The 13,251-nt window shown below is 43.3% G+C and overlaps 1 protein-coding gene across 1 annotated transcript in view; it reads right to left on the minus strand.

The window, feature by feature from the left end:
- The window catches only part of spryd3 (SPRY domain containing 3), a 68,542-nt gene that overhangs the window by 23,130 nt on the left and 32,161 nt on the right, over nt 1–13,251 (minus strand).

Consider the following 13,251-nt stretch of genomic DNA (forward strand, 5'->3'; position numbering starts at 1 on the left):
GCTATTTTTTAAGAATCGTGAAAAGTGACACGAAAGTGTTTGAGAACGACTGACATAGAAAAACGTAGCTTTTTCAAGAAAACAGTCAGGATTTTAGAAGACATTCGCAGAATCGTTCCCAGGTCAAAATGGGTTAACCCCCGTGGTCAAATTGAACGTGAACTTTTGAACTCCTCGGCTACTATCCCTGCTGGGCCTGTAGAAGCCATTAGTGAAAAAGGCTACGCCGCTTCCAAGAACAACAAACAGTGTCGTTATGAGTCCAACGCAGCAGAGCAGAGTGAGGGCCTTTGCAATATCAGATCCCCAGCTGCTATATCGCTGCGCTATCGGAGAGGAGACCTGCATTTCCACCCTGTGGTATAGAGTAAACAACCAGTACTAAGAGAGGAGAATGGAATGGTGGCAGTGAGGAGAGGAGAGGTGCCCACCCCCTGGAATGGTGGCAGTGAGGAGAGGAGAGGAGAGGTGCCCGTGCCCCCCCCCCCCCCCCCCATAGAAGCAGATACGCATCATTCACTACCACTATCTTCCTGGTCATCGTAGACCCATCTAAAAATAACACAAAAAAACAGGGATTACCACATAGTGTAGTGTACAGGAGTGGCTACGGGTAAGGAGCATGATGGAGAGAAAGTGTGTGTGTGTGTGTGTGTGTGTGTGTGTGTGTGTGTGTGTGTGTGTGTGTGTGTGTGTGTGTGTGTGTGTGTGTGTGTGTGTGCGTGCATGCGTTTACGTGCAAACTTGTGCCCACAAAGTCTCAGCTATAGGGGTTTGGGTATGGCTGCACTGTATGTCGGCATCTAATCAGGTTGCGGCGTTTGTGTGTATGGCTGTATGGACCTATAATAGTACACATCTATGTGCAAAAACTGAATCCACGCACTATATATATGTATGTATATATATATATATACATACACACACTGTACATACAAACATTTTCATGTCAACGGTTAAGGTACAGTATATGTCACAAATTCACAATGTATTGTGTTTTCGTGGACGAAACCATAGAAATGAAATGATGAGAGGGCGTTTCATAATGCCGTTTCACACTGCCAGGAAAGACTGGAGGCACAGAGACTGTACTCATACTGTACCTCTGGTGTTATGTTACGTGCACTTTGTGCACAACATGGCCAACTGTGCCATGGCGTATCGTCGGTAAGTGTGCATATGTGAGTTTTTTTTTCTCCATGTCATATGAAAGCAGGGAACCATAGCTTAAAATTGACATGACCAGTTTTAGAGATATGGCTTATAAGAGTAATGTCTTGCGGAAAACAGCGAGTTGAGAAAACAGGCTTGAAAGGGTCACTGCTGTGGACTCTAACATTACACCTAGCTATTTATTTATTTCATATTTACATGTACAAACATTTTAGCTCGGACGTTTATTTCAGACATGCTCTAGTATGTGAAGAGTCTGCCTGTGCCATTACCTCATTTTAGATAAAAATAACTAAACTAAAAACAGTAACTTGTATCAAAATAGTCCGGCAGTCGAGGTGGACGGGTGGGAAATTTGGTATAGTCTTTTTTTATTGGCCTAAAATATTGTCTATATACGTATACATTCGTGAATCCACTTGCTGACCGGCTGAAAGTATTGGGACAGGGCCTTCTATGTCTCTGCCCCCCAACCTGGGGGAGACAGGGGCCTTCTATGTCTCTGCCCCCCAACCTGGGGGAGACAGGGGCCTTCTATGTCTCTGCCCCCCAACCTGGGGGAGACACGGGGCTTCTATGTCTCTGCCCCCCAACCTGGGGGGGAGACAGGGGCCTTCTATGTCTCTGCCCCCCAACCTGGGGGAGACAGGGGCCTTCTATGTCTCTGCCCCCCAACCTGGGGGAGACACGGGGCTTCTATGTCTCTGCCCCCCCAACCTGGGGGGGAGACAGGGGCCTTCTATGTCTCTGCCCCCCAACCTGGGGGGAGACAGGGGCCTTCTATGACTCTGTCCCCCAACCTGGGGGGGAGACAGGGGCCTTCTATGTCTCTGCCCCCCCAACCTCTGGAATGAACTCCCTAATCATCTCAAGAGTTGCCCCCTCTCCCCCTTTTGCCTCACTCAAAACCCAACCTCTTCAAGATAGCTTTCCCCCAGCTGAGGTCTGGTTATGATGCCCCCCCCCCCTTCCCTCGCTTAGCATGTCTTTAACCTAGCACTTTACTTGCCTTCTTGTTTTTATTTTTTGTTTCTTGAATTAAAGTTGTTCCTGATGTTTTATGTAAAGCGCTTTGGGGTACTTAGAAAAGCACTATATAAATCTGAGCTATTATTATTATATTCTATGACAGGCAAAAATGTCAAAAATGTCAAATTAGGGGGTTTCCATGATTCTGAATCCATTCCAAGCGTTAGTTTTGCACAAATTACACTCCTTGGGCTTAAAATGGCCATAGACATCATGACAAATGTGATGAGGTCAGCACATTTTTGGAACATTTTTTGGACAAGTGGCTATGGCTGCTTTTAGCCCAAGGAGTGTGTTTTGTGCAAAACTAATGCTTGGAATGGGATTCAGAATCATGAGAAACCCCTAGTTTGACATGTCACAATTGCCACATGCTGCCATAGGATTATTAATGGTATAGGGTCACAAGAAACCCCTATAAAAAAGATTGACCAATACTAACAGCAAGTGGATTCATGAATGTATGTATGATATAATAATAATAATAATTATAGACAATATTTTAGGCCAATAAAAAATACTATATACCAAATTTCCCACTTTAACCCATTTTGGGCAGGAACCCCCTTTGGCGTTTTAAAGCATTATGTTGTACTTTAGCTATTGAAAATTAGCAGATCTACAAGCTTATAGCGCGGTATGGTCTGCTATTTTTGTATCTTTGAATATATATTCTTTCAAAGCGAACGTTTTTAACTCATATCTTTAGCTTCTGGGGGATCCCTGGAATAACATATTTTCAGTGGGGGTCGGTGGCCAGAAACATAAAATCTTTGGGGTCCTTGACATGATATTTTTAGTACCACCGATACAGAAACGTATACGTAGGTATTTCAGAAAACTGTCAGGAAGGACATTTTCTTTTTAATTTCGATGTCAGGCCTACACAAAAGAAGCCCGTCGGTCTGCCGGACTAAAAAGAGTCACTATGTGTTAACCCCATTCTGACCTGAGATCAGATTCTAAAAAATGTCTTCTACATCCTGACAGTTTTCATTCTGACCTGAGAACAGATTCTACAAATGTCTTGTAAATCCTGACAGTTTTCTGAAAAAGCTATGTTTCCATGTCAGTCAGTCGTTCTTTGATTTTTCAAAAATAGCAGATCTACAAGCTCGTAGCGCGCCACCGAGTGGCACGCTACGAGCTTGTAGATCCCCCAAAAAAAGGACATCTTGGCACAGACGAGGCTCCTTTGTTCCCTCAACAAATAGAACCTCCGTAGAATGAACACCTTCACCGGCACCGAAGTCAGAACAGTGAGAAGGAATGCTGCATCATGGGTAGGAAGAGGAAGAGAGAGAGCTTTTTTTTTCTTCCCAGGACCGAGGCCGGCCTCCGGGGGCAAACCAGGACACAGAGGAAAACCAGCCATTCCTCATTCTGCTGTGGGTTGTGTGCTGCAAATATGGATCTATTAATCACATTTATATCAATGATGCGTGTATGGAGAGAGAGAGAGAGAGAGAGAGAGAGAGAGAGAGAGAGAGAGAGAGAAAGAAAGGGAGAGAGAAAACAGAGGGGGGGGGGACAGTCTGGACAGAAGATGAAAAATCACACTGGTGTGAAGTGAGGGGCGCTCTTATCATCATTAATAATAGATCATCATACTCCAGCCAAACACATTTGGCGTCCTCACTTTTCTGTCCTCTCCGTTTTATCTTTACTTTGTATAAGAGCTCAGCCAATCAATCGTCACTATGACACACACACACACACACACACACACACACAGCTGGGAGACTCAAAACACCGGAAAGACAAAACTGAGAACCTGTGCTTCTGCTGTGAAGGAGAACCTCCTTCACAGACTGAGTAGTGGCTGTCTTCATTGCCCAGTGTTTCCCTATTATGCATACCACAGTATGATATTTAGTGGGTTGCCGCGAATAGAACAAAAAAGAAAATGGCAAGAAAAACAGCAAAAGATGTCAAATATAATGAGCGTGATGCGTGAAAGCCCCCCCCCCCCCCACCCCCACCACACTATCAGCTTCTGGCTAGTAGGGGAAAACTGTAAATACCTCTATCTCTCCATCTCAACTCTCTCTCTTTCTTTTTCTCTCTCTCCCTCGCTATACCAGTCTTCTTCCGCGTCGTCAATTCTCTCTGCGTTTCAGTCCATTGTTCTTTAACCTTTTTGTTATTTTTCGCATTCCTAATCACTTCCCAGGAAACCTTCTTCTTCTTCTAGGGCGGCCATCGGCTCCCTCCTCGTCACCTTCCTCTAGCCTTCCATCGACCCCACAATGAGGTCTAGATGGCTCTTTGTGTCCCGCTAGTCGCTATAGCAACCGATGTGTGTGTGTGTGTGTGTACACAGGATGTAAAACAAGCAACGTTACAATGCATACAAGTATGCATGCTCTATACGTTAACCCATTCTGACCTGAGATCAGATTCTAAAAAAATGTCTTCTACATCCTGACGGTTTTCTGAAAAAGCTATGTTTCTATGTCTATGTTTCTATTTTTCAAAAAATAGCAGACCTACAAGCTCGTTGAGCGCCACTCGGTGGCGCGCTATGAGCTTGTAGATCTGCTGTTTTCAATAGCTTAAAGCATAGCGTAATGCTAACACCAAACTGGGTTCCGCGCCCAAAATGGATTACTGTTCTTTTCTTTCCTTTCTTTCTTTTTCTTTTTGTCTTTTTTATTTTTGTATTTGTCTGTCTTATTTTTGAAAAAACTTAATAAAAATATTAAAACCAAAATGGATTACTAATCTAGACTCTTATCTTCAGAGGAAGGAGAGCGAGTTAGAGAGAGCAATGGGGGTGTGGTGAGTCAAAGAAAACTTAAGATTACACTTTGCATTTTATATACACTTCATAACACTAAACACCTCATCTACAGGGGTATAGGCAACCTTTGGCACTGGTGCTGCCAACCATGGCACAAAAGGAGGGTAATCGCTGGTGCACTGGCGTAATTTTTTTAAATAAACTACCGGTAAATAGACAATTAACCCATTTTGGGCCGGGAACCCCTTTTGGTGTTATAGCATTAGGTTATGCTTTAGCTATTGAAAAATAGCAGATCTACAAGCTCATAGCGCGCCACCGAGTGGCGCGCTACAAGCTTGTAGGTCTGCTATTTTTGAAGAATCGTGAAAAGTGCACATGAAAGTGTTTGAGAACGACTGACATATAGAAAAACATAGCTTTTTCCAAGAAAACAGTCAGGATTTTGAAGACAATTTGCAGAATCGTTTGTAAAACGGGTTAAATAAATGTAGTCAAATAAATGAATTCACTCATGTGTGTATGTAAATGACATCATTCTACATTCATTAAAACTATGAACTCTTGACTGGGGAGGGAGATATAGGAGGGCTCTGCACTGAGTCTAATGATCATTATAACAATGTATTTAACAAGGGATAAGGTTATATTCCTGGACAATCAATATCATATACCGTACCATTATCAGGACAGTTTTTCGTGTGATATCACCGTTTCGGAACGGGTTCCAAAGATACAGTGATTGCCTGCAACGTTCGCCAGTCAGACGCTGACTTTCAGGAACTAATGTATCTCAAAACATCCGCCAGCCAATAAGTGGACACCCAAATACAAATTAATATACCATCAGTTTTTCAGGTATCAAAAGTATGTTGAATGGGGGGGGGGGGGGGACACGACGACGACACACCATTGTGCCTGCTCCAGAACACATAAAGTTGTGGATTTAATAAACAATAGACAATAATTTAGTTCCTTGATTATCGTTTTTCTGCAGCTGAATACATAAATAAATATCCCATCTGAAGCAAATAAAACTGACAAAATGACTCAAACATCACGTCCTAATAGACTACATGTCTGTACTGTACAGTACATATAATGCCTAACTTATACCCCATTGTACGACAGTATTGCATGCCAAAAAATAGCAACTCTACAAGCTCGCAAAGCAGCACATCACAATCCATTATGAGCATATTGTAGATCTGCTATTTTCGGTATAAAAATCAGCCTATGAGATTCCAGGGTTCTATTGGCTTCAAATGTGAGTGTACTATAGTCTGTACCCGACGAAGGAATGCTGCATCATGGGAGGAAGAGGAGGACGGAGCTTTTTCCAAACCCAAGGAAGCTCTGAGAAGGAAGGAAGTGGTCACGTGACTGGGCTGCATGACACTTTCATGGACACTTCCATGGGAGCCAAACTCACATAGGAAGTGCAATGAATACATGGCAGTGAATGGAGCCGGCTGGACCAGCTCATATCAAACATTATTCATGAACAATTGAGACCTTTTGTAAAGTAATTTCTGGAACTTCTGGAAAATAACAGAAGACATATCACAGGTTGTTTTCTAGTCACTTACTTTTCGATGTGCACAGAGTGCACAGTATATAATTTTATCTGAGGATCTAAACAGCAGCAGGTATCGTTTCTGGCTCCGAAGTATCACGATATTTGGCTGCCAGACAGGAAACGGTGGGAAGTCTCGCGATACTTGTACTTTGTACTTTATGGTATATCTTTTTTATAGAGATACCATACCTCTATAAGAAATGACACAGTGTACACATCGAATAACAACACAGCAGACAATAATGTGTTACATGTCTTCTGTTATTTCCCAGAAGTGATTACTTTACAAAAGGTCTCAATTGTTCATAAATAATGTTTGTTCATGAGCTGGTCACTGAGCTCTCATTGACTCCAGTGCATTCTGCCAAACTTCCGGGTAGTTTGGCTCCCATGAAAGTGTCCATGAAAGTGTCATGGCGCAGCCCAGTCACGTGACCACTTCACTTCCTTCTCAGAGCTTCCTTGGGCCAAACCAGGACAGAGGAAACCAGCCATTCCTCATTCTGCTGTGGGTTGTGCTGCAACTGTGGATCTATTTAAAACCCATTTAGACCTAAGTTTGAATCTACAAATGTCTTCTAAATCATGACAGTTTTAAGAAAAACCCATGTTGGTGAGAGAGAGAGAGAGAGAGAGAGAGAGAGAGAGAGAGAGAGAGACACACACCAAGCTGGACAGAAGATGAGAAAAACTAGAAAGACAAATCTGAGAAAAAAGCTCCTCGTTCATAGACTGAGCAGTGGCTGTTAAGATTCCAGGGTTCTATCTATTGCTCTCCATCGCGCTATACCCGTCCACTTAAAAGTCGCGTCATGAAGATTATTTCTCTGCGTTCTGACCATTTTTTCACCAGAGTTCTTTCCCCCCCTTTTTCTATTTTTCGCATTCCTAATGTCTTCTTCTAAGGGGCCATCGGGCTCCCTCCACGCCAACCTCGCCACCTTCCTCTATAGCACCTTCACATCGACCCCACAATGAGTTCTAGATCGCTCTTGGTGTCCCACTAGTCGCTATAGCAACCGATGTGTGTGTGTGTGTGTGTTGTGTGTGTACACAGGATGTAAAGCAAGCAACGCTACAATGCATACAAGTATGCATGCTCTACATACGTTAATCTAGACTCTTATCTTCAGAGGAAGGAGGGCGAGTTAGAGAGAGAGAGAGAGCAATGAGGGTCACGACAGGTCTTGCAATTGTGGCATGCACAACACATAGCGGTATAATATATACTGTACTTCATAACACTTCATAACACTAATTCCCCCCCCGACTCCTCTGCAGGGCATGGGAGAAACGGGCTGCAGTCATTTAGGGGGTAGTGTTGGTAGGCGGGGGTGTGTGTGTGTGTGTGTGGGGGGGGGGGGGTTCCAAAGATCAGCCATGCTGCAACTCTTTGTACAACAGTATCGCGTGCCAAAGAAAAACGTATTATGAGTGTAGAAAAAAAAATAGCAATTTTTTTTGGGTCCGAGTCACAGCAGAGTATAAATCCGCCTTGACCCATTTTGGGCCGGAACCCTTTTGGTGTTTTTAAACAGTATGTTATAAATGTAGCTATTCAAAAATAGCAGATCTACAAGCTCATATATAGCGCGCCACCTCGCTATATGAGCTCGTAGGTCTGCTATTTTGAAAAATTGGAGACGACTGACATTAGAAGCATAGCTTTTTCAGAAAACTGTCTAATGTGACCGGGTACTAGTCTGTACCCGATGTGTGTGTGTGTGTGTGTGTGTGTGTGTGTGTGTGTGTGTGTGTGCGCATCACACAGCGCAGTGGAATATGACTGGGCGATGATGCAGCGCACACCTGGGTGGTGGTGACTCGTTATCCCTTAGGCCACATGTGAGCTGCTCCGTCATGAGAGAGCAGAGAGAGAGAGAGAGAGAGAGAGAGAGAGATGAGGAAAGGAGAAAGGTGGGGTGAATGGAACGAGGTGTATTCCGTGCCTGAATCCGTCCGCGATACCCAGTGTTTTTCGAGTTGTGGCAGATAGTAGAGAGAGCAGATAATTGAGTGTTCAACCCAAAAACAAATGGAGACAGAGACTCGTGGAATCTGCGGGGGAAATGCAGAGCCCATTAACCCATTTAGGCCCGACGTCGAAATAAAAAAAAAGAAAAGTAAAACCTGAAAATGTTTTATCAGTGGTTCTCAATATTTCATGTCAAGAACCCCAAAAATTATATGTATTTGGCTGCCGACCCCCATCTGAAATATGTCATTCCAGGGACCCCCCCCCCCCCCCCCCAGAAGCAAAGATTTGAGCAAAAAAAAACGTTCACTCTTAAAAAGAAAATAGCAGACCTACAAGCTACAAGCTCGACCTACGAGCTCATAGCGCGCCACTCGGTGGCGCGCTATGAGCTTGTAGATCTGCTATTTTTCAATAGCTAAATTATAACATGTAATGCACCGAAAGGGGGTTCCCAGCCCAAAATGGGTTAATGGTGTGCTGCGTTGTTTTGTGTTTTGGGCCTGCTCTCCGACCGCAGGACGTTGAAGCGCGAGAGAGAGACGGCTCCCCGACATGAAAAAGCTGCGACTGCTGTGGGGTAAACAGTCATTAAACGAGGCCTTCAATTTGCTGCTTTATCACCTCTCCTGGCCTTTGACTTAATGTCTTTATAATGAAACCCAGATGCAAGGCAGAGGAGCCTGAGGAAAGCAGGGGAGAATTCTGGCTTAAGAGGAGGAAGCAGGAACTGAGTTATCGCCTTTCGACTTCTACCTTGCCGTCTGGTAGCTACGTGTGTGTGTGTGTGTGTGTGTGTGTGTGTGTGTGTGTGTGTGTGTGTGTGTGTGTGTGTGTGTGTGTGTGTGTGTGAACAGTGCTGTATGTGTGAGTGGGCAATGGAGTAATAGAACAACACTGTTGGTTGTGAATGTTGGCAATTTTTGCCCATCATCGGACGGCTTTTCAGTTCCCCCTGCCTGGCCTCCTTAAATCCTCCCTAAGCCAGTAGTTCTCAAACATTTGTGTGCCAAGGACACCCAAACTGATATATATATTGCCCCCCCCCCCCCCCCCCCCCCCACACACACACATTTCCCAAAAAAAACAGATATACAAGCAGTGCGTCACTTCGTGATGTCCTGCGAGCTTGTAGAGCCAACATATAAAGTGGTTAAAATGATTGTGATGCTATATATATAGCAATATTATGCTACTATTGCATTAACTAAAAAGTTGGTATACTTACAGGTGAGTCAAGAAAGTAAAAGGCCGTCACGATTCTCGATTCGTATCGAAATCGGATCGAAATTGACGTTCGATACGGTGTATCGAAATCACCAGCCGACTCGCGATATTTCATTGCATGTGCACGGCCGTCCGTGTAATAATGAATTTAATTTTTTATAAGTGCTCAAAGCGCATTACAACGGTTCATTCATTCATACATTGGGAGGTGAAGCGGCGAACAGTCGACGCCAGCGTCCTCACTTCCCACATTCACACACCAACGGTGGCAGCGCTCACACACCGACCGACTCATTGGAGGCAACGTGGGGTTTAGTCGTGTCTTGCCAGGGACACTTGTCGACATGTAGACCGGAGGAGGAGCCGGGATTCGAACCGCCGACCGGTGATCATTGGACGACCTGCTCACCCGGCGGCCATCTTGCTGAGGGGCTACACAGTACAGTATGTTCTATGGCAGCTCAAACAAAAAAAAGTGTCATAACGCACTCAAATCCTGACGGATTTACAAACGGGTTGGTTTAACCATTCTGACCTGAGATCAGATTCTAAAAATGTCTTCTATACATCCTGACAGTTTTCCATTCTGACCTGAGATCAGATTCTAAAAATGTCTTCTATACATCCTGACAGTTTTCCATTCTGACCTGAGATCAGATTCTAAAAATGTCTTCTATACATCCTGACAGTTTTCCATTCTGACCTGAGATCAGATTCTAAAAATGTCTTCTATGTCAGTCGCTCTTCGATTTTTTCAAAAATAGCAGACCTACAAGCTCGTAGCGCGCCATTTATATATATATATATATATAAATGTCATATAAAAGCATACGAGTTTGCGGACATCTCCGACGTTTCTAACAAACCAAATCGTTTGGAAAATCGGTTGAAAATTGAGCAAGTTATGGTTATTTAAAAAAGTACATGCCCCCCCCCCCCCCCCCCCCCCCCACCCCCTGCTCTCTCTCTCTCTCTCTCCTCATTAGCAGGCAACAGTGCAGCACTAATACTATCTCTCTCTCACTCTGGCACAACAGCGCCCCTACTGGTACCCTATAGTCATATACTGGTGCTCATGGCCACATAGGCGCACACGGACATTGCTGTTCCTTGGAGTGGTTGCACTCAAAAATATATCCATTGAAAGTTGAATTGAATGGTGGATCAGGCGAATCGTGACAGCCCTACAAGAAAGCTGTTAAAACCAGTTAAGTGTTTCTAGGAGATGTTTAGTTCAACAATGACAAAGATGAGTGACATGGACAAGGATTCTATATGTTCATGACTTGACACTGTAAGTGCAAACTCTCATCCCCCCACATACTGTACTCTACTGTACTGTACTGTACTGTATGCACCAGTCCAAACTCAAAAGTGTCATAAAGTGTCATTTATTATATAGACCTGCAGTGTGTCCCTGCTCTGTACAGCGCCTCACTCAGGGTCCTTGAAAAGCACTCGAGCAGTTTCATCTTTTATTTGTATTATTAAAGGGGAGGATTGACCCTGGTGAGATGATGCTGGCTCCACAGGCCTTGGCTTTGCCAGTTGCTAATATTTCACATTCACAACAACACTCCCAAGGCTAAACTTACAGGGTTGTCAGGAATTCACAAATCATGACGACGCCATATGGTCAGAATTTTGTTTTGGAGCTATACAGAGCCTCAACTAAAATAAAATAAAAGTGGAAATTACTCGGATAATCCATCTATTACCAACTTTTCATCAATGGTCAAACATTTTCTGAACTCTAGATGTGACGAACCAGATTTAAATCTGTCAATTCTTTTTAGAAATAGTGAAAATATCTGATCTAGTTCACAATGCATATGGGATGGGTTATTTTTTATATTCATCAGAAAATGTAATTTTTGGTGAATATATAATAAATAACGGACGGACGGACGCACATGCACACGCACACACACACACACACACACACACACACACACACACACACAGTGCAAAACATACTCTCTCCCAAAGACAACAATGTATTCTGAAATATGAGGAAAAACTGGCTCATCCAAAAAGATTCACAAGTATGACTGTCCACAGGTCCACAAGCTGCAACAGAGCATGAGAAGCCATTGGCCAATTAGCAAACCCTATGTTTTGTATTTGTAAAGCCTGCTTCCATTCTTGCCTAAATATATACAGTAGCTTGGAAAATATATTTTGAATCTCAATGGCACTCCAATGTAAAATAAAGGCCCCCATAGCCGATTAACCCATTTAGGCATGACGTCGAAATAAAATCTGACAGATTTCTGAAATATCTCATGTTTCTGTATCAGTGGTGCTCAATATTTCATGTCAAGGACCCCAAAAATGATATGTAATTGGCCTCCGACCCCCATCTGAAAATATGTTGTTACAGGGACCCCCCCCCCCCCCAGAAGCAAAGACTTGAGTTAGAAACGTTCGTTCTGAAAAAATATATATTCAAATTTGCGCCACATTTTCACGATTAAAAAAAATAGCAGACCTACAAGCTCATAGCCCGCGCTATGAGCTTGTAGGTCTGCTATTTTTCAATAGCTAAATTATAACATAATGTTGAAAACACCAAAAGGGGTTCCTGCCCAAAATGGGTTAAAACCGGGAAAGCATCTGTGTTAGTTTAGATTTTTCTTAACTGAGACAGTTTGATCCTTGATGTCTAGGTTGGACATGACCTTTGATACGATCCTATATGGTTTGACAAGAATTAAACATTTTGACCTAATTACAAGCACTCACGATTTAGCAATTTACAGTTATTGTTTACTGTGACTATTGATTATCCACTTGATAGGAACAAACAGTAAGTCAGTTTTCACTACTTCTCTATGTGCTACTGCTAAGATGCCCATACAGCAAAATGCTCATTGACCGCTACTTATGTTACTCACATTGAGCCAATAATATGCTGCATTTCGTGGGGGGGGGGGGGGGGGAGATATATATCCACAGCGTATTCAAATAGCCTCCTTGATAATGTTACTAATATTATTAAATGATTATGGGGGCTCCCCCACGATAATTTAATAATATTTGCTTTGAGTGCTCCATTGTTCCGGTTGCCAGTGCCTGAAACAAATGTTCAGGATTCAAGACCTCCCCCCCCATTGTCCGTAATGGGTATACTTTTCATTTTGTGCAAGCCGGAACAGTCGATTCGTTGTCCCACGGCAAAGTCTATGCTTCTCTCCATTTGTATCGGGGTGCAGTACTTTAGTACTTTTAGACAGTTTTTGGTTTAGACTAGTCATTGTTAGACCAGTCCTTTTAGTCCTACAACTACAACCTATACCCTCATAGGGGTGCATACTTAGTATAGACTGGTCATTGGTTAGACATGGGTTAAGGTTAGGTTTAGGTGTACTGCCCCGTGTGGGAGGTTATAGGTTTAGGGTGAGGGTTTGAGATTAGTTGTAGGACTAATGACTGGTCTAACCAATGACTAGTCTAAACCAAAAAACTGTCTAAACTACAGTACTGCACCCAAACCCAAACTAAACCAAACTTAACCTAACCTCC

This window comes from Protomyctophum bolini (assembly GCF_963924005.1).
Source record: "Protomyctophum bolini genome assembly, chromosome: 5".
Taxonomy (NCBI): domain Eukaryota; kingdom Metazoa; phylum Chordata; class Actinopteri; order Myctophiformes; family Myctophidae; genus Protomyctophum; species Protomyctophum bolini.